The 27,986-nt window shown below is 39.5% G+C and overlaps 1 long non-coding RNA gene across 2 annotated transcripts; it reads right to left on the bottom strand.

Annotated features, from left to right (window-relative positions):
• Positions 1–19,918: 19,918 nt before the first annotated feature.
• On the bottom strand, positions 19,919–27,920 carry LOC127545915 (uncharacterized). 2 transcript variants are annotated; one of them, XR_007949851.1, is made up of 2 exons: positions 27,761–27,920; positions 19,919–21,235 (listed from the first exon to the last, which is right to left on the bottom strand). It is a non-coding gene; the product is annotated as an uncharacterized LOC127545915 (long non-coding RNA). The 2 variants fall into 2 exon arrangements; XR_007949852.1 differs by lacking the exon at positions 27,761–27,920 and adding an exon at positions 23,388–24,189.
• Between the last annotated feature and the right edge of the window lie 66 nt (positions 27,921–27,986).

Consider the following 27,986-nt stretch of genomic DNA (forward strand, 5'->3'; position numbering starts at 1 on the left):
GGGAGTGGAGGGAGAGATGGGCTTGGAGGCAGGAGTATCTGAGCCTATATTAAGCCTTGGATATTTAGTAGCTTGATCCCTTGGTAAGTATATTTCTGATTAAACTTGTGTATAAGATGCTGTCCTTAAACTACTATTGTCCTCACTAATTAGTGACCCTAGTAAAGCAATAAATTTCAATGATTTTCCGGGTCCACAGTAGGTTTCTATAGAGTTGCTTTTATATTATCTGCCCCACCAGTCTGTGATCTCCATAAGAACACATGTTCCTTACAGGATCAAAGATGATCATTCTTATAGGGTCACAGATGATCACTGAAAGTTGGGACCCACAAGGCCATGGAGTGGAAACCACTCATTTTATAGATGGGAAACTGAGATTCAGTGACTATTCCAGGAAGCCACTGCCAAAACATATCTGAAAATATTCCAAGGCTGCTCTTCCTCCCCCAAACCAAGCTTTTACTTCATGGTGGCTCCTAGAAATCTCCTGTAAGCACAACTCTCATGTCCTTGCTTTCTCCTCACTCACCTGGAGGGCAGCTCCTCAGACCTTCTGGGTGCAGCATCCAGGGTACTTCCCTTTGCTCAAAATAAGAGATAACATCTTCTCTGGGAACTGGAAGTCCTGGGCATGGAAAACAGTTAGGGATGAAGATGGAGAGAAGCTTGAAATTTGCTCCTCCTTAGGGAATGGGGTGAGGATCCAGAGCTGCTTCATTTTGAGATTTATTCCATTACATCCAAACATGTGAGTCTATGGTCACCCACTAGAGCTTATTATCCTAGTAACCTGTGATAGGGTTTGCCCCATCGTGCTGTTGCACAAGGTGTTCTCAGAAAGAGGCAAATGCTCTCCCCCCATCTCTATCCTGTCAGATTCCATTGTGGCAGAAACTTCTAACCCCAGACCTGGGTAAAAAGGGGTCTTGGGCCCGAGTGGCCTTGAGCCAGATCAAAAGGCACCTTTGTCCTGAAACCCCTTCTTCAGAGAAGGACAGACTCATTCCAGAGTTTCCATTATCTAGAAATTAGGTGGAGCTGGTAGGGCAATGGAGGGAGACATGGGTGTATACCTGAGCTTAAATGAAGCCTTGGATAGTTAGTAGCTTAACCGCTTGGTAAGTATATTAAACTCTTTGTCTCAGTTTTCTCTACTCTCAAAAGGGAGTAACAACATCACCTAAATTGCAAGGATAATATGTTAACCAGTCATAAAATTTTGTTTTATCTTTAATTTACAAATAAGCATTTCTACAATATAGTAAAATAAAAAGATAATGGACCACAAAATGGTAAATCTATAGTATACAAACCACTGTTCCTTTCAAACAGATAACAAAGCTATAAATATTTTTCCTTCATTTTCCTATCCTCACCTATCTGCCGTCACACACAAACATATAAGCATACATGGCTTATCTATACATCCATGCAGATACACATATATGTCAAATTATGATATATGTATTTCTAGGCATCTATTCTTCCTCTGGGTGTAAATAGCATCTTTGCTCATTTGTGGGTTTTCATTAATTTGGTTACTTAGAATAACAACTTACTTGCTGGAAGTTGTTCTTACACAACATTGTTGCCACAGTGCTGTACAGAAAGCATCCGCACAGCACCTGGCAAAGGAAATGCTTCTTCTCTCCCATATCCTTCCCACCACTTGGGCTAGAATTTGAGGGCAATAAGAAGGAAGATTAAGAATAAACTTCCTGTATTGGGGACAACTAGGTACTAGGGGCTAAAACTTAATGACCATTATGAAGAAGGAATATTCCCAATGCTAGACCCATCCCAAAGAGCAAGGGTTGTAAGGGAAAGCTGCCTGAGCCATTTTCAGAGCTTTGGCAGACAAATTCATGCCCAATTAGAGTCAGCCAAAATAATCTCTGAGATTTGTTCGTATCATCCAATGTAAGAACATACAGGAGGACCCTCTTGCTTGGACACAGCCAACCAGCACTTTCTCCATTCTGACTAATGCTGCTTCTTTCTCTCCCCCCGCCCCTTTGCCCCAAACCCTGCACCTTAGGGAATGACCATATGCAGATTCAGAGTTAGCAGGGGAAATGTCCTTACCCAGGGACAGCAGGTTCCAGGCATTCTCAACCATGACCTCCTTGTACAGCTCCTTCTGAGGAGGATCCAAGAGGTTCCATTCCTCCTGGGTAAAGTCCACAGCCACATCCCTGAATGTCACCCATTCCTAAAGCAGCAAAAGTCATGAGATGTAGACTCAGAAACACTTCAGAATTAGGGTTAGGGGAATCCTAACCCTTAATTTACAGCAGGAAACAAAGCAGAGAAGGGATCTGCTCAAAGGTCAGACCATTTCAGAGTATCAGAGTCAGCTCCTAGAACCAGGGTCAGGAAAAGTCTGAATTTTGCCAAAAGCATTTTATAGTGTTGTGACTTATGATGCAGGATTTGTCACCAAATGATGGCAGGCACCAAAAGTGGGGGTTCAGCCACGTGAAGAATTCACTATTGGCTATTCTCTTTGAAAAAGGAAGATTTCTTTTTTAATAATTATAAATTTTTATTGACAGAACCCATGCCTAGGTAATTTTTTACAACATTATCCCTTGCACTCACTTCTGTTCCAACTTTTCCCCTCCATCTCTCCCCACCTCTCCCAGATGGCAAGCAGTCCTATACATGCTAAATATGTCACAGTATATCCTAGATACAATATATGTGTACAGAACCGAACAGTTCTCTTGTTGCACAGGAAGAATTGGATTCAGAAGGTAAAAATAACCCAGGAAGAAAAACCAAAATGCAAACAGTTTATATTCATTTCCCAGTGTTCTTTCTTTGGGTGTAACTGCTTCTGTCCATCATTGATCGATTGAAACTGAGTTAGATCGTCTCTTTGTCGAAGAAATCTACTTGCATCAGAATACATCCTCACACAGTATCGTTGTTGAAGTATATAATGATCTCCTGGTTCTGCTCATTTCATTTAGCATCAGTTCATGTAAGTCTCTCCAAGCCTCTCTGTATTCATCCTGCTGGTCATTTCTTACAGAACAGTAATATTCCATAACATTCATATACCACAATTTATCCAGCCATTCTCCAATTGATGGGCATCCATTCATTTTCCAGTTTCTAGTCACTACAAACAGGGGCCACAAACATTTTGGCACATACAGGTCCAAAAGGAAGATTTATTGAGGAGAATAGGTTACAGATCAAATGAAGGGATACGATAATGATAAATGTGGAAAAGTGGGAGAGCATAGGAGAGACAAGTTCTTCAGTGGAACTCACAATTACCCAGAAGAAAGGGAGCTCCTCATGAGGTTGGGGCATACCCTTAACTGGCAGACTAATCCTGAAAGGGTTTGTTATCTGTAAGAAGGAAAAGGCAAGGAAGGGAAATACCAAAAAAGTGAAGGACAGCCTGGGGAAAGTGAAGTAAACTACAATTAACATTCAAAGAAAATGTGTCCCTTGCTGAAAGCAAGTACACTGGAAGGAAAGACAGTATGCACATGGATTTAGACACCAAGGATGACAAGTTCCCCAGAAAGACACAATTGGTTAAAAAAATGGTCCCAATCATGAAAGAAATTTTGGACACAGAAAATAAAATTCCAATGGAAAGAATCCACAGATCACCCACAGAAAAACTGAACCCAGAACCCAAAAATAAAACCCAGGGCTACAAACTGCCAGGCTGGCAGTGGTCACCTTTAACAATTCATTCAGAAGGAAAAAGTTCTATAAGCCATGAGATAGACTTTCTCTGAGTTTGGAATAGTGGAAGACAAATGCAAACCAAAGTGATAAGAGGAAGGAATGGAAGAATGGGTTCCAGAGAGCAGTGGAGCTGAGGGTGCAGTCCAGGATGATCTATCTTGCAGATGGGAGCTGAAGAATAAAGTATAAAAAGTAAATATTCCACAATAAAGGGGGGAGTCTAACATCAAGTAAAGGAGACAGAGAAGAAAGGGTCAGATAGTAAGAGTTGTGTCCTAAAAACTTAGAGAAGTGAAAATCCTGGAGGAGAGAATGAAAGGCTGGAGAACAGGATGGAATCATGTTCTCCCTGAAGCTGCTGTGATACACAGTATTCTGAAAGGAAGGCACCATGGGAAAGAGGAATCTGTGGGGTTGGTCTAGAGCCAGTGGCAGAAAGCATCCACAGGGTTAGTATGAAATGTACAGGAATAAGAAGAAGACCAGAGGAGTAGGGGGACTATGATCCAGAGAATGAGAAATTAGGCAAAACAGAAAGAGAAGATGGACAATGACAAGAAGGAGCACAATCCTCCTTGGAAAGGGGTAGAAAAATAGATGAAATTAAAAGCTAATAAATAGGATTAGTTGAAGGGCAAGAGAGGAAAAGAAACTACAAGAGAACTAAAAGGAAAGAGGGAGATGAAGAAATGTAGAATGAAATGTAAGCAGAAGAAATGAACAAATGTCTAAAGAAATTGGAGATAAAAGCCTTATGGCAGCTTTGAAATGGGACAATAGAGGAATATACATATTTCTTTGTCACATATGGAACTTCTATAAAAATTAACCACTGGTATAAAGACATTCTGCAGGCAAAGATAAATAGATAGAAATAATTCGTACATCTTTTTATTCCCTATTCCCTATTCCCTTTTTATTCTCAAAGTATGGTCTAGAGAATCCTGGGGATCTCTGAAATCCTTTTAGAGGGTCTACAAATTCAAAAATAGTTTTTATTTCCAATATGGTAAATGTCTATAAACATAATCCAGATAAACAAAAATGCTTTGGAGAGATCCTCAATAATTTTTAATAGGACAAAGATATTGAAAACAAAAGTTTGAGAACCACTGCAAATAAGAATGGAAATTGCCTGACACTGGGATCACAGACAAAAGATATAAACCTAATGTCCGGTGACATTAAATAATGACTGGGGCAGAGAACAGATCTCAGAAATGATAAAATTGTAAAAAAGAAAAAAAAAGGACAATGATTAAACAAAATTCTCAAATTTCTAAACTTTTGTTAAAGTAGTCCTCAGGAGGGAAACACAGACTTATAATCACACATTAAGCCTTTAGAAAGAGATTAACTAATCTGAATTCTATACATATATATATATATATATATATATATATATATATAAATTAATAAACCTAAAATAAGAATAAATGTCAAGATATTAAAATTAAAATCTCAATGAATCAATTAAAAACACAGAAGACCAGGGCAGTGTTGTTCCTACTGTGTTAACATAATAACCACTTTTGTAAAGAGACAATCCATAAGTAAATTATTGCCAGCTTCACACACTATCCCCCAGATCAAGGGACATGGTTTTGATTGTTGATGTTGGTCAGGTCTGAATGGACTGCACTCACCTGAGGAGGTCTGAAGCTCCTAGGGCCCATTCCCTCTGGTTCCAGGCTCCCTCTGTACATAGAAAAGTAACCAAGGTGATTCCATTTTGTAAAGTTCCTTCAACTGGTCCCTAGTCTTTCTGTACCTGAGTCCTACTGCTCCCACCCTTAATTGCCCCACCAATGTAGCAACCACCAAAGGCCAGAATAACAGAGGTCACACCTAAGGTTTTTAATTCTGTGCTTTTTCTGAGCACAAGCTAGCCTGGAGTCACCAGGAAAGTCCAGACAAAATCCAGTCTAAGACAGAGTTCCGAGGGTTCAGGGAGAAGAGGGGCCAGAGACTTAAGGGGAGAGTCTGGGAGGCAAGACAGACGGTCCTGGCATGGAGGTCAAGGCCACTAGAGAGACAGAAGTGCTCCAGGGAGAGCTGAGGCTGGGAAAGAGCTGGGAAGGAATACTGGGACGCTCCGGTGGAGCCTGGGTTAGAGTCTCTAAAGGAAAAGTGCAGACGGAGCCACAAGCTGGAGGACGGGAAGCAGCCCAACAGCCCTGGCTTCAGTTAAGGGGGAGCAGTAAAGAGCTTTGGTTATTGGGTCCAAGGTGGGTTCCTGGGGGTAGGAAGGCGGGACTAGAGGATCCCTAAAGGGATTGAGCCTGAAAGAGAATCTGGATCTCTGAGCAATCTCCCTGGGGACTGGGAGACGGGACCCCTGACTCCTGATCAGAAGGCTGAAATCAGGACTCCTGGATTCTTAGGGGCAAAGTCTGAAATCCGGGAGGTAAATCTGAGCAGCGGGAACCAGCAAACTGGGGTAGTGGGGAGCTCGTCCAGCAGCAAGGCTTAAGGTCCTAGTAGACCTGGAGAGCCTCCACGAGGTCAGAGGAGGAGGAGGAGGAGATCCAGTGGCTGGGATATCCCGCGGAGGTCCGTAAATGTGGGGAAAGCCGGCTCCGAACTACCTGTGAGGTGCAAGCACAGTTCTGGCTTCCAGAATACAAAGCGATCGGGGTTCCCGGGAAGGGAGGACTACCAAGGGGCAGGCAGGGAGACAGCAAGTCCAGGATTTCCGGCTTTCCCCAAACCACTCTTCCTGGTCCTCCTGTCCATCGCCCAGAAGGGTGGAGCCTTCTTCTCCGCACCCCCGCAGGGTCAGGACTGCAGGCTACGGCCCCGGCGCAATGGTCTCTTCCTCCCAGGCCCACCACTTCCGTTACCTCCCCTTTTTTCCCGATCTTCCCTCCGCTCTCTGGAGCTTCCTCTAGTAACTCTTCCTGAGCCACAGATTCATCCACATTTAATTTTTGCACGTAGCCAACTTTGACTTCATGTTGTCATGCCAGAGGAACTGAGGCAAGAAGAGACTGCTTTTTAGTCTTTCATTTGTGGAGCGTTTAGGCTAGCCGACCGAGTCATTCAAGTTCAAAATCCGAAATCGTGTTCAAAAATCATTCGGTCCCTAGTGACTGAGGGACAGCATTTACATAGGATTCAGAAGCAAAAAGAAAGCGGTGAGGTCCTCGGGCAGCTGTTCCAAAAAAAATGCTATTTCTCACAGCCCAAAATAATAAACGGATGGACACAGTGATAGGGATGGGCTTGTGATGTACACAGTGTTGGGAATAACAGGATGCATACAATGGTGGGAAAGGGCTTCCGGGGACCTTCCAGGATCAGTATTTTTGGGGAACAATAACTGATCTTATCTGTAGAAGCACCTCCCTTGTGCGCTGCCCAGGTAAGCAGAACAGAAATAGGCAAGGTCACTATGGTCACTTAGAACTAAGGTGTGAGGCTAAACTTCAGGTTCTCTAGAGAAACTTACAAGGTCCTTTTAAATTCAGCAATCTTTTCCCACTTTTCCTCTTCCTTCTCACCTACTATTTTATTATGGTCTACTCCTTTTTTGGTGTATGTGTGTGTGTGAATCTGTGCATTTTTCCGGTCTATTTCATGAGTTCTAAAATTAATATTAAAGTTGGGATGTGATCCCCGGCTAAGGGGACACTTTCCCAAGCTTCTTGGCTTGGGGTTTGGGGTCTGGCTGCTGGCTTGTCGGGGTCTGGGCTCTCAGTTCTGCTTTGCAGGGGTGCAGCCTGCTCCTTCCTAGCCTTGGGGCACCTGTGCTGGACTGTACCCTCCCTTGATCTCAATGAGATAGCAATCCTGATGAACTTTTGGGCTGGAAAAATGTTTCACCTTCTCCTTTTGTTGGTTCCCATTAAATTGAACTACAGGTTGGAATTTTGAGAAGGCCAAATGGATGTATGATTTTCATCAGCAGCTTATTTTTAAAATTTTTTATTTTGTTTTTCCAAATTACATATAAAGATAGTTTTCAACACTCATTTTTAATAATCTCTTTTTATTTTAAAAAGTAATGGCTTTTATTTTCAAAATGTGAGGGATGTAGAAGACCCTTACCCAAAATGACTACTCAGAGAGTACTCAGTAGAAGGCAGAAAAGTTGTTTATTGAAAATCTCCGGGTGAGCCGTCCCATCACGAGATAAGAAAGAGAAAGCTCGGGGTAGGAGGGCTAAAGAAGTAGTAAAGATACATAGCTTTTATACAAGAAATCACATCACAAGTAAGAGAACATTGAGAAGGGGAGGGGGAGGCATCTAATTGGTTTTTGCTATTTGGGGAGATTGGAATGGAAGGTTTCTGTTTCCCTGAAATCTTCTGATTTCTAGGAAACAGAAAATCAGGCCTTCAGGCTTAATCAAGCAGATAGTGGTCCAGCTAATAGGCTAAATATTGATAAATGTCAACAGCTCAGGTTAAGTAAATATGTTTCTAGCTGGCCAAGGCTCAAGAAGATATGGGCCTGCATATATTATACAGGTCAGAGGGGAAACACAGAAATAATAAAATACAGAAAAAGAATTCATACATTCCTATAAGTTCTTCACCTTATCTCTATTCCCCACAAATATATATATATAGTGATATTTTCAATTTTCATCCTTTCAAATCCGTGTTTCAATTTTTTTCTTCTTCCTTAGACAGCAACTAATCCAATGCATGTTAAATATTTGCAATTCTTCTAAACATATGTCCACATTTATCATGCTACACAAGAAAAATCAGATCAAAAGGAGGAAAAAAAAGAAAAAAACAAAAAGCAAGCAAACAACTCTAAAGGTGAAAATACTATGTTATGATCCATATTAAGCCCACAGCTTTCTTTCTTGGGGCAGATGATTCCATCACAAATCTATTGAAATTGGCCTAAATCATCTCATTGTTGAAAAGAACCAGCACATTTAGGGTGATCATCACATAATCTTGTTGCTATTGTAATGCTGGAGAAACTGAGGCAGGAGAGAGATTAGAGAGTTTTTAATATTTTGTTAATGGGAGAGTAAAATTGACTGGACAGGACTCTCGTCTCAAATAATCAGTCAGACAGAGATAAAGATATACTGGGACCAAGGAATCCATGTTGGTCCCAGGGCTGGAGGAGACTCATCTCAAAGAATCCAGCATCCAGCATGCAGCATCCAGCATCCAGCTGCCAGCCTCCAGCCTCCAGCAATGAATGGAGGAACCTCAACTTCTTAAATACCTTTTCTCTAAACAAAGGAAGGGGTAAGAAGCATGGGAAAACTTCTGTCAGGATAGGGGAAGCCATAAATCCTAAAAACCCAGAGACAGGATGTCTGAATACACAGAAGTAAAGATATCAGTGACGTATCTTGGAATAGGAATATTGTAAATTCTTGAGGACAGAAAAGAGTCAAGAGGTCTACTCTCTTGTTTATCTTGCTAACAATTTATAACCTTAGAGCAAATAGTCCTCAGGGACCAGAGGGGGTGGTTTACAACTTAAGGGACTGAGATAGAACAGATAATAGAAACTGAGACAAGGGAAACTAGTGCAGGGAAATAGGACAGTTAAAGAAAACTGTGGCATAACACTGTGTATAGTGTTCTCTTGCTTCTACTTGTTATGGATCAGAACTTGAAACAAAATACTAAATGGAATTGAGGAGACAATGGTTAAATATAGTTTAGCATTAATTTAATCCTACAACAAATAATGGTTTCCTAGTGATATAATGATTGGTGTATGCTCAGTGTGGCGCATATAAGCAGAGACTGAGAGCCACAGAAGAGAAACTCTCACAGCCAGAGAAGATAAGCACACTAGAGGCTCTTAGAGGCTGAGATGGACTCATTCCATCATCCCCCTTTGTGGTGGCTGCAGACTGAAGCACAAACCTTTGGATTCAGAGAGATTCAGAGGGCAGAGAAGACAGGCGAGAGCTCAAACTCTTGGAACCAAGGAGAGATGTAGGCCTCTAAGAAAAGTAGCTGAGCCCCAAGTGAAGGAGATAGGATTTTGTAAGAGATAATAAAGGATTTGAACTTTAAGCCCTGGCTACTCTTGGGGTACTGAACTGAGATGAAGGCTGCTCCCAGAGACCCCAAGAAGACCGAACCAGAGAATATTACATCTACTCACTTCATTCAGCATCAATTCATGTAAGTCTCTCCAGGCCTTTCTGAAATCATCCTGCTCATCATTCTTGTAGAACAATAATATTCCATAACATTCATATACCATATCTTCTTAAGCCATTCTTCAACTGATGGGCATCTCTTCAAATGACAATTCCTTGCTTCTACAAAAAAGAATTTCATAAGCATTTTTGCACATGTAGGTCCCTTTCCCTTTTTTATGATCTCTTTGGGATACTGACCCAGTCAATTTGATAGCCTTTTGGGCATAGTTCCAAATTGTTCTTCAGAATGGTTGGATCAGTTCACAACTCCACCAACTATATATTGGTGTCTAAGTTTTCCCACAACCTCTCTAACATTTATCATTATATTTTCCTGTCATCTTGGTCAATCTGAGAGGTCAACACTTATGTTTGTAAAAAATTTGTATTCTAAAATTTTCTCCTTTCATCCCTTACCTTTGCCTTCCCCAGACAGCAACAAGTTGATATATGTTAAATATGTGCAATACTTTGAAACATATTAGCATATTTGTGTTTTTGTTCAAGAAAGCCCCTACCAAAAGGGAAAAAAAAAACTGAGATGGAAACAAACAAAGAAATAAAAATGTGAACATACTATCTTTTGATCCACATTCAGTCTTTATAATTCTCTCTCTGGATATAATTGACATTTTCTTTCCCAAGTTCTTTAAAATTGTCCTGAATAAATATAAATTTAAAATAAAGGATAGGAGGGTCTAGAATACTATATTCTGCAAGGCAAAGGACCTAGGGTTATAACCCAGAATTAATTATCTAGCAAGATTCAGCATCATCTTTCAAGAGAGGAGATGGAGCTTCAATGAAGTAAGACACTTTCAATCATTTCTGTTGAAAAAATTAAAACTAAATAGAAAATTTAATCTATAAACACTGAACTCAGAAAAACTACAGAAAGATAAACAGGCGGAAACATATATATATATATATATATGCATATATATATATATATATATAATTGTTTACTGTTTAGATGAGAAAACAATATATGTAACCCTTGAGAATTGTTATCTGTCACTGAGACAGAGAGAAAGAAGTATCACATGGACTGAAGGTGTGATTGTGAATGATGCCTAATGTGATGACATCAAAGAAAAAAAACATTAAGGGGTGGGGAAAAGTCTATACTGGAAAAAAAAGAAAAGGGTAAGTATACTGGAGCAATTAGTTCATATGAAGAGGTGTAAAAGGCTTACTACAATTGAGGGGAAGAAGGGAGGAGGATGAACACTATCTGAAGCTTAATCTCATCAGTTTTGGCTTTAAGAGGAAATAATTTAAGCATTCAGTTTGCTATAAAATTTTATATGGTCCTATAAATATGGAGGAGAAAGAGAAAAAGAATAGGAAGGGGCACAATGGAAAAGAGATCAGAAACAGTAGGGGGAAAATAATAGAATGGGGGAAAATTTGATAGAAAATTAGGTAGTGGATGGAGTGGTTTTAAAAAACATTATTAAGAGAATGGGAAGAGGTGATAGGCGATAAGATAGTAGGTAGGGTAGGTAAAAAAAAATATACACAACTGAGGACAAGGGGGAAAGAGAGAACAAAAGTATATACAGGGGAGAAACTCGGGTGAAGGGAAATACAGAGCTGGTAATCATAATTGTGAATATGAATGTGATGAACTCTCCCATGAAAATGGAAAGAAATAGCAGAGTGAATTAAAAACAATCATATAATATGTTATTTAAAAGAAACACATTTGACATAGAAAGAATCATGCAGAGTAGAGGTAAAAGGCTGGAACAGAATTCATTATGTTTCAGCTGAAGTAAAAAGCAGGGGGTAGCAGTCATAATCTCAGATAAAGCAAAAGTAAAAATTTATCTTATTAAAAGAGATAAGGAGGGAAAGTACATAAATAAAGGGTGCCATAAATAATGAAGTAGTAATGATACTAAATTTGTATGCACCAAGTAGTAGAACAGGCAAATTTCTAGAGAAGATTTTAAGCCAGTTATAAGAATGGACAACAAAACTATTCTATTGGGGGACCTCAACCTTCCCCTCTCAGAATAAGATTTGTCTTAAGCATAAACATAAACATAAAATAAACAAGAAAGAAAGAAAAAGATATGATACATCTCTGGGAAAAACTGTATAGGTTCTGAAAAGTATACACCTTTTTCTCAGCAGTTCATGACACCTACACAAAAACTGACTATGTATTAGGGCTTAAAAACCTGACAATTGAATGCAGAAGTGCAGAAAAAGTAAATGCTTTCTTTTCAGACCACAATACAGTAACAATTATGTTCAATAAAGGCTCAGAGGAAGATAAACTAAAAACCAATGGGAATTAAATAATCTAATTATAGAGACTGAGGGGGTCAAATGACAAATCACAGAAACAGTCCATAATTTCATCTAAGGAAATGACAACAAGGAGACAATATACCAAAACATATGGGATGTGGCCAAAACCATTCTTAGGAGAAAATATATCTCTAAATAGCTACATACATACAATAGAGAAAGAGAAGATCAATGAATTAGGTATGCAACTTAAAAAAAAGCTAGAAAAAAGAAGAAATTAATAATCCCAATTGAATATCAAATTAGAAATTTTGAAACTCAAAGGGGATATTAACAAAATAGAAATTAAGAAAACTATTGAACCAATAAATAAAGCTAAAAGTTGGTTTTATGAAAAAAAACTAACAAAATAAATCTTTGCTTACTTTGATCAGAAAAAGGAAGGGAAAAAAAAACCAAATCATCAGTCTCAAAAGTGAAAAGAATGAACTTAATACCAATGAAAAAGAAATTAAAATGATAATTTAGAGCTATTTTGCCCAATTCTATGGCAGCAAATCTGACAATCTAACTGAAATGGATGCATATTTACAAAAATCAATATTGTGCAGGTTAACAAAAGAGCAAATAAAGTACTTAAGTAGTCCCATTTTAGAAAAAGAAATCAAACAAGTCATTAATCAACTCCCTAAGAAAAAATTTCCAAGACCAGATAGATTCACAAGAGAATTCTATGGAAAATATCAAGAACAATTAACTTCAATGCTATGTAAGCTATCTGGAAAAATAGCTAAAGAAGGAATATTGTCAAATTCGTTCTATGACACAAATATGGCATTGATACCTAAATTACGAAAAGTCAAAATGGAAAAAGAAAACTACAGACCAATCTCCCTAATGAATATTGAGTCAAAAATTTTAAATAAAATATTAATTTTGTTTCTAATTGACAATTGAGATTAATTTATCAATAGGATAAACATGAATAAGTGAGATTTATACCAGGAATGCAGGGATGGTTCAATATCAGGAAAACTATTACCATAATTGACCATATGAATAAGAAAACCAATGGCAATCATATGATAATCTCAATAGATGCAGAAAAAGCTTTTGACAAAATACAGTACCCATTCCTATTAAAAACACTTGAGAGCATAGGGACAACCCCAAGAATTATATGAACACAATTACAAAACACTTCTCATACAAATAAAATCAGTCCTAAGCAATTGGAAAAATATTATTTTTTCATGGCTAGGCTGAGCTAATTTAATAAAATTGACAGTTCTGTCTAAATTGCTCTACTTGTTCAGTGCCATTCCACTCGAAGCTGCCAAAACATTATTTTGTAGAACTAGAAAAAATAACAAATTTCATCTGGAAGACCAAAAGATCATGAATACCAAGAGAATTGATGAAAAAAAAAAACACCAACAACAAAGGAATGAGGCTAGCAGTATCAAACCTAAAACTATATTATAAAGTAGCAGTCATCAAAACCATATGGTATTGGCTAAGAAATAGAGGGGTGGATCATGAACTACATTAGATACACATGATACAATAATCAAGACCTATAGGTATCTATTATTAAATCAACACCCAAACTTTAACTTCTGGAATAGGAGCTCACTATTCGACAAAACATGCTGGGAATACTGGAAAATATGTCAGAAAATTGGCATAGAACTACATCTCATAGTTCAAAGAGGATATATGATGTGGGCATAAAGGATGATACCATAAACAAATTAGGAAAACAAGGGATAATTTATCTATCAGATCTTTGGAGAAGGGAGGAAATTATGACTAAAGAACTAGAGATCGTTATGAAAGGCAAAATGGACAACTTTGATTACATTAAATTAAAAAGGTTTTGCACAAGCAAAAATAAGATTCAGAGAGAAGTACAAACTTGGGGAAAAGTCTTTATAGCTACTATTTCTGATAAAGGTTTCATTTCTAAAATTATATATTTTAGAATTATAGAATTACAATTATATAGAATTTAGAATTATATATTTTAGAAAGAACTGTGTCTAATTTATAAAAATGCAAGTCATTCTCCAACTGATAAATGATGAAAGGATATGAATAATTTTCAGATGATGAAATTAACACCCTTCATAATTATATGAAAAATGCTCTAAATCACAAATGATAAGAGAAATGCAAATTAAAACAACTTTGTGGTATCAGCTCACACCTCTCAGATTGGCTAAAAGAAAAAAGTAATGATAAATGGTGGAGAGGGTATGGGAAAACTGGGCACTAATGCATTTTTGGTGGAGTTGGATGATGGTGACCCATCCATTTTGGAGAGCAATCTGGAATTAGGGCTATAAACCTATGCATATCCTTTGACCAGCAGTGCCATTACTGGGTCTGTATCCCAAAGAAATCATAAAGAAGGGAAAAGGATCCACAGGTGCAAAAATATTTGTAATAGCTCTTTTTGTGGTAGCAAAGATTTAGAAAATGAGTTGATGTCCATCAGTTGGGAAATCGCTGAACAAGTTATGGTAAATGAAGGTAATGGAATATTCTTGTTCTATAAAAAGTGATGAACAAGCTAATTATAGAAAAGCCTGCAAAGATTTACCTGAATTGATGCTGATCAAAACAAGCAGAACCAGAAATACATTGTACAGAATAATAGCATTATTCTGCAATGATCAACTATGAAAGACTTGGTTCTTCTCAGTGGTTCAGTGATCCAAAACAATCCCAATAGAATTTGGACACAAAATGCCACTTGTATCCAGAAAAAGAACTAAAGAGACCACATAGAAATCCACACATGCTATGTTCACTTTTTTTCTGTTTTTTTTTTTAAATCTCTTCCATGTTATTTCCCTTTTTCTCTGATTTCAAAATAAACTTACTACAAAAAAAATTGCCTTAAATCACATTTTTGAAAAGAGCCATCACAGTTGAGCACCACATAATCTTGTTACTGTATATATATCTTTTTGTATGGTAGTAGTTATATTAATCATAGGATGCATTAAGTGCTTTTGTTGTAAGAACTGTACTGTCAATTCTTGTTTTCCTTTTTAATAATTCATTGTTATTAAATATTTTCATATAACCTGGTATCTTAGGTCTTGTAGGAATGAGCCATTCTGTAAGAGCATATCATAAATCTTAACCTAACAGGGGTAGGAGAAGAGGGTGGAAATTGGAAAACAAGGTTTTGCAAGGATTTATGTTGAAGAATTATACATGCACATGTTTTAAAAAATATAAAGCTTTAATATAAAAAATAAAAAAAAAGAAATTATCTTATTTAGTGAGGCTTTCCACCTCATTTTCTATCTGGCCAATGTTGGAATCCTTACAAAGTGCTAATTTAGAATAGTATTTAGCAAATCCTCTAGCTCACTAATGTATTTAAGTACTCATTGGAGTTCACATGTTTGGGAGATTTCAGGGTTTAGTATAAGATATCCGAATTCATATCTCCCTTAATCCCTGCCTCCAGAAGGAGGAGTCAACCTTTGGGAGATCATATATAAAGAGGCTCTTAGCTTTGGGTTAGGGAGTGACTTTGGAACATTCCCAGGGGTCAGAGAGGAGCACTCTGAGAGGAAGCCCACAAGCCCTCTCTCAGAGGCAAGAGAGATTCATTCCAACTTGGTGCTGGCTGGAGGCTGAAGAAAGCAGAGGCAAAGGACAACTGTAAGAGCTCTTGGATCCAAGCAGAAAGAGAGGCCTCTAAGAAAAAACTAACCGGGCTTTTTTGGAAGGAGAAAATAAACATTTGCATTTTATCAGCTGGATGCATTTGGGTGATTATTACTTTTAACTGAATGAAACTAAGGCTGCCTCCAGAAAACCTCCCCAAGAAACCTCTCTCCCAGAGAGAACTATTATTTTAAAGAAAAAGAACACCACAGGCCAATTCTACTTTTTTTTCCCCAGTGAATATTTTAATAGTTTTTCTTTCTTTTTATTCATATTTCCTTTGCCAAGTTATTGATTTTTTTTCATGATTCCCTTGCTCATATTCATACCTTTCCCCCAGTTTTTCTTATACCTCGTTTATTTGCTTAATTAAATCCTCTCTGAGTTCCATAATTTTCCTTGAGCCTAGGACTAATTTTTTCTTACATTTTTTCAAGGCTTTATGATGTGGAACTATTTTGACATTACCATCTTATTCCAAGTTTATGTTTTGAAATTCCCTATCACCATAGAAACTGGTTCTGGTTTTTGTTGTTGTTGTTGTTATTTTGGTTTGTATGTATTAATTTTTTCCCTCAGGATAATTCATGACATTTACTTCATGTTGACATTGGACTCTGCTATTTGGATAGTGGGGGTATTTCCCCAACTTTCCTGCAGTAGGGATTTGGGCCTGGCTATTGGCTATGCTAGACTTCACTCCCCCTTTACTCCAATGAGACAGATCTTTCCTGCTGTCGTTGCAATTTGTCATGGGCTAGCAAAATGTTCACCCTATCCTTTTGTTGATTCTACTTCTTGACAATTCTATTTTATCATCCTTTGGAAGTAAATTTGGGAGACTTACTGTCTTGCTTTGCCACGCTGGCTCCATCATTCAGTTTCTTCTTTTTATTGTGGAAAAAGTATTCTGAAAGATGCATTGAAAAGGAAAGACAGATTAAGAGCAGTATATTACATAAGTTTGGTTGTGGTAAAGAGAGTGAGGAAATCAGTAGAGAAGGAGAGGGAAATTTGTACATTAGTGATCAGAGTTCCAAAGTTTCTGATGTGGATACAGTCTGAAAAGGGTGGGGATATGCTCACCACTGAACAGTCATGCCACATGAAGAAGCTTTGGTAGGATAAATGATCAGTGAGGGAGTCAGATGATTACTGCTCAGTGCCCTCACTCAAGATCCAGTTTTGTAGTAGGTAGTATATAGGGTAGCAGGAGGTTTGCTACAAAACAGGCAGGATTATAGTCAGTGGCACCAAGTGAGTCTAACTGGAAAAGGCCCATTTGAAGACAAAAGCCTGGGAGTGACTGCTAGAGAAGGACAAAGACAGAGGTTGGCAGGTCGATGGCTGGAAGTGGTCACAGCAAGGCTCCTTGGGCCTGTGACTTGAGGAAGCCCTGGGTGATGGAGTCTGAATAATGTGGGGAAGCAGGCTTAAAGAGCAGTTTTTAAATGTTTATTGCCAACATTGCAAGAAGTTCCCAGAGGAAACTTGGAATAGATACTTGGTCATATGCTATTTGACATTTTGGTAGGAGTAAATAAGGAAGGACTCCATTATTTTGGAGTGATTCTCTGTGAACTTCTGTTCAGTTACAGATGTGGAAGTTTCAATGGACTGACCACAAGCTTAGCATGAATAACCACTAGGATACAGTAATCACTTTATTGCCATCATGGGCTACATGAAGAGAGGCAGGGACAGGCAGGGGATGATCCCCCTGTGCTCTTGTCAGACATCATTGGATTTCTGAAATCAATTCTGGGTGCCAGGGTTTAAGAAGGCCTCCAAAATTCCACTTCCAGAAATGTGAAGAACCTTGAGTTCAAGGTACATGAGGACTTTTCTCCTGCTCAGCCTCAGAGGGCAGAGCTGGCAGCCATGAGTGGAAGCTACAAAGAGGGTCATCTAGGCCTGATGTCAGGAAAGTTTGTAACAATTAAAGTGGGTCCAAAGTGGAATGGGATATCCTGAGACATGGTGGGTCCCTCTCTTTTTGAGGTCTCTAAGTATTGTCAATTAGAAGCAAAGAAAAAAGAGATGAAGCTCATGGGTCATCAGAAGGATAGAACCATTTATAGCATTTGTGATGGCAAAATGGTGAATAAGCTGGATAATAATAATAATAGTAATAATATTTGCTACTAATGAGAGTTAGTGAACTACCTGGTATATTTCTGAAGTTGAATTTGAACTCAGTTATTTGTGACTCCAAGCTCAGGACTGTATCTAGTGTGCCTCCTAGATGAACTTCAGTAGTTCATTCAATTGTTGACTTCATGTTACTGGCAGAACACTGAAGTAGGAATGTCTAACAGATAGCTGGATTGAGATAGCTCAGGGAAAGGGAGAGGTTAGAAATCTAGGTTTTAGAATGAGCCTTCAAAGCTGAGAATGAATGAGTTCTGTGGGGAGAGGCGACTTTGAGAGAAACAGACTTAGAATTGACCTAATGGATATTGAAGTAAAGTAGAGATAGCATCAATGAGCTGTCAAGGGATACAGGCAAGGGAGATAAAATGTAAGTGGAGCTGAGAATCCCAGCTAGCAACAGAGGATGCCGAAAGGGCCTTCAGGAAGTCAACTCAAATGGAGGAAGCCTAGTTGGACACATTTGTTCAACCAGCCCTTGTTAGCTAACACTGAGCCTTTAATTAAGAGGATGTTGATCTCCTTAGCCAAGAAAGAGAGGAAGATGTAAGACTTTCCCAGTCATGGGCTTATTTCTCAAGCTGTTGTAGTCCCACTAGAGAGAAAGAATCTATGAAGTGCTGAAATGGAGCCACCCTGTTTCTAAGCAGTGAAGAGAATAACGTTTATCTTTGATGAGTTGTCTTCTGACACTCCTGAATAACTCAATACCTTTCAAAAATGGGGTGCTCCTGATAGGTGAGAATCAACCCAGATTAGTGAATAATTAATGAGGGGGTGGATAGTAAGCATTAGGATACTTGTGAAATATCCTTGTATAGGTAGGACAGAGCTGAATGCAAAATATGCTTAATTTCAAAAGGATGATCTATTTAGAAATGTCAGAATAAGAAATAAAAACATCTGCTACACTGGTTGCTGAATTCAATCAGTCCAGGATTTGTAATTGGCAATGATTTTCTATGTCACACAATTTGGAATACATTCAACTGAACTGATGTCTTTTTATCATTTTTCATCTCCTAATATGACTTGTATTGGGATTTTGGGGAAACCCTTGTGCATAAAATATTACTAATGAAAAAATGATTTCTAGAGGGTGATGCAGTTATACCTTTACTAAATAAACTCCTCTTTGGATTTAGATATCAAATGATGAATTAAGAGTAGGGTTAACTTCAGTATTTACTTAAGCTTGTTTTATTTTAAAACAAATAATGATACAGTAGGATTTGGGAAAAGTACAAAAGAACTTGTAAATTCTCCCTATGTGGAAAGACCTGGGATTTAAAAGGAACTTTTGGGGCCTTCTTTTTGGAAAAAGTCACAAATAACTTATTAGCCTTGGGGAAGGGGTTGCTAAAAAAAAAAAAAGTTGTCCAATTTTGACTAAGTGTGAAAGACCTTCAGTATTCAAGGTGTTGGGGATATTTATTTTTAATATAGAAATGATTTTCATCTGATAGATTGACCATTGATGATAAAAACTATACAATTAAATATGGAAGAGTTTGTGTGGAAGTTATATCTCTGAGCCACTTTTAGTCTCAACAGTCTCTGATGTGGATTCAAAATGGGATTCCTTCCTTGAACAAAGTTGATGCTCTGGCAGTTAATCAGATGACATAATTTCGCTGAAGCTCAAGAGTTGGACATGATTGAAGGACTCCACAATAACAAAGTTCTCCAAGCTCACAGTGTCCCTCAAGGGTGAGACCAAGGGCTATTGGGGGAGCCATAATGAACAGAACTCTGGGTGGGGAATCAAGAAGTCTCAACTTCAGGTATTTAAAATCCTGCCTCAGACACTAATTAGGTTTGTGGACCCTGGGCAAGTCATTTATCCCTGTTTGTCTCCGTTTCCTCTTCTATAAAATGAGCTGGAAAAGGAAACTGCAAACAATGGAGGATCTTTGCTCGCAGTGAAGAGACTGAGCAGCAGACCAGGTGACACCACTGGGATACCTTCAACACAATCAGGTTTAATGGATGACAGTGGCTTCCATGCACAGATTCTATAAGCTTAAGCCTTCCTTTAGGAGAAAACCACCAAGCCCAATTGTCACAAGTTCAATCCAGTCAACTGACACCCAAAGTTCTGAGCACTGACAGTTTAGCATGAATTTAATAGCAAAAAAAAGACCAATGACTTCCCTATGGAGCTAAAAACTGGAGGATTAAAAGTTGCCATGGTCCCCATTTAAGGATAAAACAAAAACACAATTTGGGAGGTGGGGAAAACAATATAAACACTTAAAGGACTGACACCATCCTTGGGGCAGGGACACCATGATTGATTGAAAGCCTGAAATGTGAGCTGCTAACAGTCCCTCTTTTCATCTTGAAAGTGTTGATACTTTACATCTGGATCTTGCAGAAATTACTGACAACTAACAAATTTCCTCTAATTGTACAAAAATATTTCCAGGAATGGTATCATTTTGACTAATACAGACAACAAAGGGTGTTCTAGAACTGAATCAGAACAGTTAAACATACAGAAGATAATTAATATATTTCCTTAACATGAAATCATCTATAGCTGGCACAGAGAGAACAATTCCTTTGAATTGGAGTGTTTTATGAAAACATTGCACTTTTAACTTGCATCAGAGTTTTTCTTCAATTAAAAGTGACTGAGTGGAAAACTGAATTTTTTGCAGTGAGAGCAACACTGAGCAACTTTTGAACTCCTGAGTGTCTTCAAGTGAAACTTGTTGTTATTGGTCCTTTGTTCTCAAAGAACACTGATACCATCATCAAGGCAGGTCTTGTGTTGGATTTCAGGGAGACTATGGAGAGTCATTAGGCTCACTCCATCCATCAGAGTCATCAGAACCTAGTGGGAAAAAAGAGACCAAGACAACTGGTAATGGCCCCCATTTCTGTCTAATGTATAAATCTATCAAATGTGACAGACTGTAGAGTCTCAGAATGATTTGTCATTGTTAGCACAAACATCATAAAATTAAAAGATTTTACAAGCTAATTTATTCTCTACTTGTTATCATCTTTGGCAGTTGCTTCTCTCCATTTGTCAAGGTAGTTGTGTTGGTTGATCAAAGCATTTTCTGAAATTTCTTTGTGTCCTCTGTTGGGATAATTGACATTGTTCATACTTCACATGAAAGATTATAGAACAAGAAGTGAAGATTAGCTGGTCACATGGCAAGGAAGAGCGATGATGGGTAGATGCCGGAACATTGGACAAATGCCCTTGAGATGGTAGGAGTAAATAAGGAAGAATTCCATCATTTTGTAATGATCCTTTGTGAATTTCTATGAAACACAGGCAAGAAGTTTCTTATTTAAAAAAACAAAAAAACAAAAAACACAGGCAAGAATTAAAGGATGGATAGAGAGACATGCAACTACTTTGTCAGAAGGAATTTCAAATTGAAGAGATCACTGATTAGGCTTTCTGAGTATTTAAAGTCATTGGGCATATAGTTTCTCTTAGTTTTGCTCACCTCAATCTATTTCTGTTCATTTACATATTCCCATGCTTTTCTGAATTCTTTCTATCCACCGTATGTCATGATACAATACTCCAATATATTCATTATCAAAATTTGTTTAGACATTGTCCAACTAAAGACCATCTATTTTCTTTCTTTTTTGTATCTACATTATATTTTGTTACCAAAACACAAAGTAAAACAAAAATAGTTATTGCAATGAATATTTTAGTGTAGCTAGAACCTTTCTTCCCTCATTTACTTAGAGCTCATACTTTGCAGCAGAATCTGTGTTGCGAAATAGAGACATTTGATCATGTTTTAATAGCTAATACTAAATGCCTTTTCAGAAGAGTTGGCTAACTTATAGCTACATATATTGTATATTCTTGCTTTCTCCATAGGATGGCATGGCAGAGAGGGAAGGGAGAAAAATCTATTTTTTCTTGTTAAAAAAAAGAAAGAAAATTTGAATTAAAAAAGTGAAGGAAATCAATATTTTCTGCTCCAGATCTCCCTGACTACATAAGCAAAAAATAAGATATGGATAATGATGCCAGAGTTTGCTATAAGGATCAGGGAATTCATTGATAAGGTGTTTGACTCAGTGCTGGTTTTCTTTCAGTCTTGGCACTAGATTGATCACTTACCTGCTAGCCCTTTTGAGCTTATCAGCTTTGGTGAAAGAGCCACCATCCCTTGGAGTTCTGTCCCTCCCCTGCCACATGGTTGGGTCAGTTTTGTTTTCTTCCCTGGAAGGTGACAAAGCTGGCCACAGAGCCAGACTTACACAGCGGCTAAAGGCTCCACACGCCCCTCTCTGAACAGTATTCTGAGGGGCTCTGGACAAGCTTAGCATGTCTGCTTGGCAAACTAAAAGTCTAAGAAGTCTACCTCTGTGAAATTAGGGTCCTTCAGCTAGGACAGATTTCCCAACATGGCCCATACCTTTGATGTACTGAGCAGAAGAGCTCTCCCATGGAAGCAAAAGGAGTCTTATGTACTCAACCTAAGGAACTCTAGTGACTTTATAAAAGGTCACTTTTTAGGCTATACTTAAATAAACCTCCTTTTACTTGTGAAATAACCCCGGAGTGTCATTATTGCTTAAAATCTAACCTGAATATTGACTTGAGGAGGTTCCATCATTATATGTGTGTCTACGGCCTGCTGCAGCCTATAGCAGTCACAATTTCTAGGAATCTATCTGAAGCATGGTGGCACACTAAGGTGACTCTCCCTGCTCCCTTTATTCCCTGTTGGTCTCAACAGGGAGATAATGGCAGATCTCCCTGCTAGATAATGGCACTCTGCACAGGGTGGACCAAATGAAATGAATATGGGAGAATTTTCAGGCTACTAAGTGTACCTTCCAAGGTTACAGATATACCTCATTTCCAACTTTCCAGCTTGACATTAACATTAAACAGTAAGTTCGGTTCTGCAAACATATATTGTATCTAGGATATACTGCAACATATCTAACATATATAGGACTGCTTGCCATCTAGGGGAGGGGGTGGAGGGAGGGAGGGGAAAAATCGGAACAGAAGCGAGTACAAGGGATAATGTTGTAAAAAAATTACCTTGGCATGGATTCTGTCAATATAAAGTTATTATAAAATAAAATAAAATATAACATAATCATGCATGATAAAAAAAAAAAACATTAAACAGTAATTAGGAGTAACAATCTGCTTGTCTAAAAAACTGTTGTAACAAACTTCTTATGGTAACAGTCACAAAGCAGGGAAGTTAGCAGTAATAATCACTTTCTCTAACAGAGTTGTAACAAACTGCTTATAGTAACAAAGTCACAAATGGGGGCAGTTAGCAGGAACAATCAGCTTCTCTAACAGAGTTGTAACAAACTGCTTGTGGTAACAGAGTCACAAATGGGAGCAGTTAGCAGTAACAATCTACTTCTGGAGTCACAAATGGCATATTTCATTATGCATTGTCCAGCAAGATACCTTAAATTTCTCTCCAGCTTGTTTCTCATCACTGACACGGAAGATGCTGAGCTAATTCTTTGAACTTTGAACCCTTATAGAGAACAGGTCTCAAGTAAGACCTGGACCGGAGTTTTTCTGTACATGGACTTAGTACTGGCCCTCTACAGTTTATGATGGGCCCAGTTTTCTTGATAACAGGAGAAGGTAGACAGGTGTGTACTGTCTGATGAGGCTGGTGAGCCTCAATTGAACCTAGAAACTAAGCTATGAGTCCCGTTCCCCTCTCCCCCACCAGACTTCTGCCCAGAAAGCTAATCTCATGGCCCTCACCAGGGCTTTAGAATTGGTGAAAGGAATTAGAGTGAATTTACTGACCCCAAATTGTCTTTTATGTCTTGTATGCTCATGGGGCTATATAGAAAAAAAAGAAGTCTTTTGACAGCAAACATCCCCCCACTAAGTATGCAGGGGAAATTCTACAATTACTGCAAGCTGTCCAAGGACCCAGAGAGGTTCCTGTAATGCTTTGTGAAGGACACCGGAAGGAGGATGTACTTCAGGCCAAGGGAAACAGGCTTGCAGATTCAGCCACCTGTGCTGTTTCCCATTTGCCTTTGACCATGGCACTTTTGATTCCCCAATCCACCAAGTCCTACACTTGGTCATATAGCCCCCAGGAACAAGCCCTTGTTGAAGGAAAGGGGTAGCCCTTTTCTCTTCTGGATGGTTTCAAATTCCCTCTGGCCAACTACTCCCAGAAGCTAGCCAGTGGAAATTTCTTTTTGGCTATAACAAGCTACTCACTTAGGAAACAGTGCCTTCTAATGCCTTGTGAAGCCTATTTTCACTGGTCATAAGTGGGAAAAACAATTAGGCAGGTCTGCCAGGCCTGCCTGGTTTGTGCCAAGTAAATTCTGAAGGGGCTATTAAATCACCCTCTCTTCTGAAGTCCATCCAGAGGAGGGGGATATATCCAGGGAAGGATTAGCAGACAGATTTTATACATATGCCCCCTTGGGGGGCTTCAAGCTCCTTTTGGTCTTTGTTGACATCTTTACTCATTGGATAGACGCCTTCCGTTGTGGAACTGAAAAGCCCCTGGGACATCAAGGTGTTTACTAGAAGAAATCATACCTGGTTTTGGTCTGCTCAGCTCTTTTCAGAGACTGTGGCCCAGCCTTCATTTCTCAAATTAGCCAAGCTGTGGCTTGTCAGAGTCCAGCTCCACTGAAAGACTGAGAGTGTGCATGAATACTGAGACCAGGCGGAAGATAAGCTTTGCAGTCTCTGTTTATTAATCTGAGTGCCAGTGTTGATATATCTTTTAGTGTTACAAAATTACTAGCTACCTTCATCACAATTCTTTTCTGGGAATTTCTGCATCTCTCCAAGCCAAGATGCTTATCAACACAGCATGGTAGTGACGCTCATCAACCTCAAGAGAATTGTAAACAGTTGTGATACTTATCAATACAGAGCAGAAATGATCATACTGATCTATTTACCTCAAGAATGCCTTCAATTCATTGTAGAGTAAAGAACGCTTTTGTTCCAGTAACAGGCATTCTTCATCAAGGTTTACCTAGTCTGTCTTTACAATTGGTTCTTAGGAGAATGGAGAGCCAATATGTCTGAATCCATAGCCCTAATAGAGAGTAGGGTAGGTCTCAAGTAAGACCTGGATTGGACCGCTTTTTTTTTTTTTTTTTTTTTTTTTAATTTCTCTTCAGCTTTTCTGCATCTATGGTGTTTTCATTAGGAATGCTTGGAAGGACTTTCATTAAAGGTCCTTTCCCCCTCATAGTGTTATATTCTGTTTTGTTTCATGAATGACTCTTGTCTTATTCTGGCTTGTTTTATTTCAAATTCTCTGCTCCTTAATAATAATTGTTCAATTGTGTCTGGTTCTCATGGACTTTGCAGGTGCTTGCAGGATTTTTCTCATCTACTTGGAAGCTCTGCATTTTGGTTATCATGTTCCTGGGAATTTTCATTCTGAGATCTCTCTCAGACACTTGATGTGCTTGGAGGCAAATGTAAAAAGAATTCTGAGATTTTCTCTTGGCCATCAGGAGCTCTATACACATAAAAGCATACAGGCTAATCACGGGAGAGGCTAGCTGTGTGAGAGAACAAACAGGGTTGCCCATATAGGGAAATGTTGGCATTAGAACTCCTTGGCTGGATTCTGGGGCCTGTCTAAATGCTTATTGACTTGACCCAAGAAATGGTAAAGGGGAGTTTCAGAGAGACCTGGGAAAGCTTGGGTAACCTGAGCAGCACCAGGAGGCCAGTTTCTGCTCTGGTAACAGCACTGCAAAAGCCAAGAGCTGGGGAAGCCAGATCTTTCCCAGATCTTGAGTTGCTATATGGAAGAGGTTGGCCACAAGAAAGAGAAATGGGACAAACTGTGTGTGTACACATAATGTGTGTGTGTGTGTGTGTGTGTGTGTGTGTGTGTACACATAATGTGTGTATGTACCATTCAGAGAGCAAAGACATGTTCCCTAGGTAATAAAGAGTAATGAGGGAAGTGGTTATCCTTGTGTGTCAGCTGTAAAGAGATGGAATTTAACCTACTGTGTTATAACTGATACCCATGTTGATAAAGAAATGATCCATACATGAGACACTGCCAGCTTCACAGCCCATCCTCCGTGTCTATGGTAGTGGGTGTGACTACTGATAGTCAAATCTGGGGATGGACTACACTCACCTGAGAAGGAGGTCAGAAGTTCCTAGAGCCCATTCCCTCACAGGGAGCTCAAGGCTCCCTGTGGAGGTAACAAATACCCAGAGTGACTCTATTTTGTCAAGTTCCTCCTGGTCTTGATCTTTAAATCTCAGGATTGGACTTTCCCCACCCTTTTTGGCCCCACAAAAGAAGCAACAGCCAAAGCTCTTATCAACAGTGGTCACAGTGAACCATGGGAGGCTTTCATTCTTAGTCTGATAACCAAGAGAAAGTCCTAGAGTGCCCAGGACTTGCCCCAATCTTCCTCTCAGGCTGATTGCCTTTGTGCTCATCATCCTCTGGGTGACTGCTCTTTGGGACCCTCGTGATAAAACCAGTCTAATTTTCCTCCAAGTTTTATTATCTACATTTGACCCAGGCCTGGTTCCCCTGAAGAATAAGCTGGAGAGGGAGAACCATCCCTGAGGAAGAAGGGGTTTCTATAGGCTAGAAGGTAACCTGCAGAAACATACTGAGGGTGAGACCCTAACAAGGAGTTTCAAAGGTCCTGGTCCTGCCCTCAGGATAAAAACTCCACCCTACAGAAGGTTGCAGGCAGCAGGGAGAGTCAGGATTGGAAATGAAGGTGGGGGTGAACAGGAAAACCCATTCCCTCTGTCTCTTCCTCCTCTCCCTATCCTCCCACAGAGACCCAGAAGTATAAGGGGCTTGGGACCCCAAGTGGGAGACCAGTGAGAGCTTCAATGGTTCCTGAGTCAGAGCTCTCCTTCCACCTGATTCTCTGCCCTCCCTCTATCCTCTCTCCCCAACTAACACATATTCTAGACAATAGACAGACTGCTTGTTGTAGGGAGAGGGAAGCCAGGAAAGGTGGGGAATGGGGAAAGTCCTGGCTTGGAGTCACCAGAAATGACCAGGAGAAGCCTAAAACAAGAAAGGTAAAATCCTATCTAGGACTGAGCCGTGAGGGTCTGAAGGAAGAGGAGCTGGGAAGCAGGTCTGAGGAGCAGGATTAGAGTGTGGGAAGTAAAACAAACCAATATAGGTCATGGCAGGGAAATCAGGAATATTGGAGTGACAATTGTGCTCCAGTGGGACAGCTGAGCCTGGGAAAGAAGGAATTCTGAGTCCTGAGGCCTGACTAGGAACTGGGGAGGGATGCTTTGGTAGAGCCTGGTCTTGGAGTTCATAAAGAAAGTGCAGACAAGGAGTCACAAGCCTGAGACTTGATGGAAATGAGTATAAGGGCCATGGATTCTGTTAAGGGGAAGCAGGAAAGGACTTTGGAAACTGGGCCCAAGTTGAGGTGCTAGAGGTAGGAAGGCAGGACTCAAGGGACCTTAAAGGTGATTAGGTCTGAAAGAGGATCTGAATCCCTAAGCAAGAAGTGGGAACAGGGAGAGGAGAACTCTGGGTCCTGATCAGAAGGCTGAAATCAGGATTCCCGGATTACTAGGGGCAAAGGCTAAAGTCTGGGAGGTAAATGTGGGCAAGGGGAGCCAGGAAGTTTGGGAAGTGACTGGGAGCCTAGAAAACATTTAGGGGTGGGGAGCTCATCCAAGAAGAAGGCTTGGCAGAAGGGGGTGCTTTTGCTCGACTTGGTCACTCACAACAAGGTCAGAGTGGAAGAGGGGACCGAATGACCAGGACAGCCAAAAGAAGCCAGGAAATATGGGAGATGTTGGCTCAAACCTACCTGGGAGCTGCAAGTACTGTTGTGCTCCAGAAGACAAAGGGACAGTAGTTCCAAGGGAAAAAGGGAGAGGGATCTGAACTCCACAGAAGAGAGAGATCTCAGCTCAAAGACTTCCTGCTTCCCTCCAATCCAATCAGGGACAGTTTTCCCAGTCCCAAAAGCCCTGCTTTGTCTATCCCCCAAGGTGGTTGAGCTTCTTTCTCCAATCATACCCAGAGCCAGGACT

The sequence above is a fragment of the Antechinus flavipes genome, chromosome 1 (genome assembly GCF_016432865.1).
Source record: "Antechinus flavipes isolate AdamAnt ecotype Samford, QLD, Australia chromosome 1, AdamAnt_v2, whole genome shotgun sequence".
NCBI lineage: Eukaryota > Metazoa > Chordata > Mammalia > Dasyuromorphia > Dasyuridae > Antechinus > Antechinus flavipes.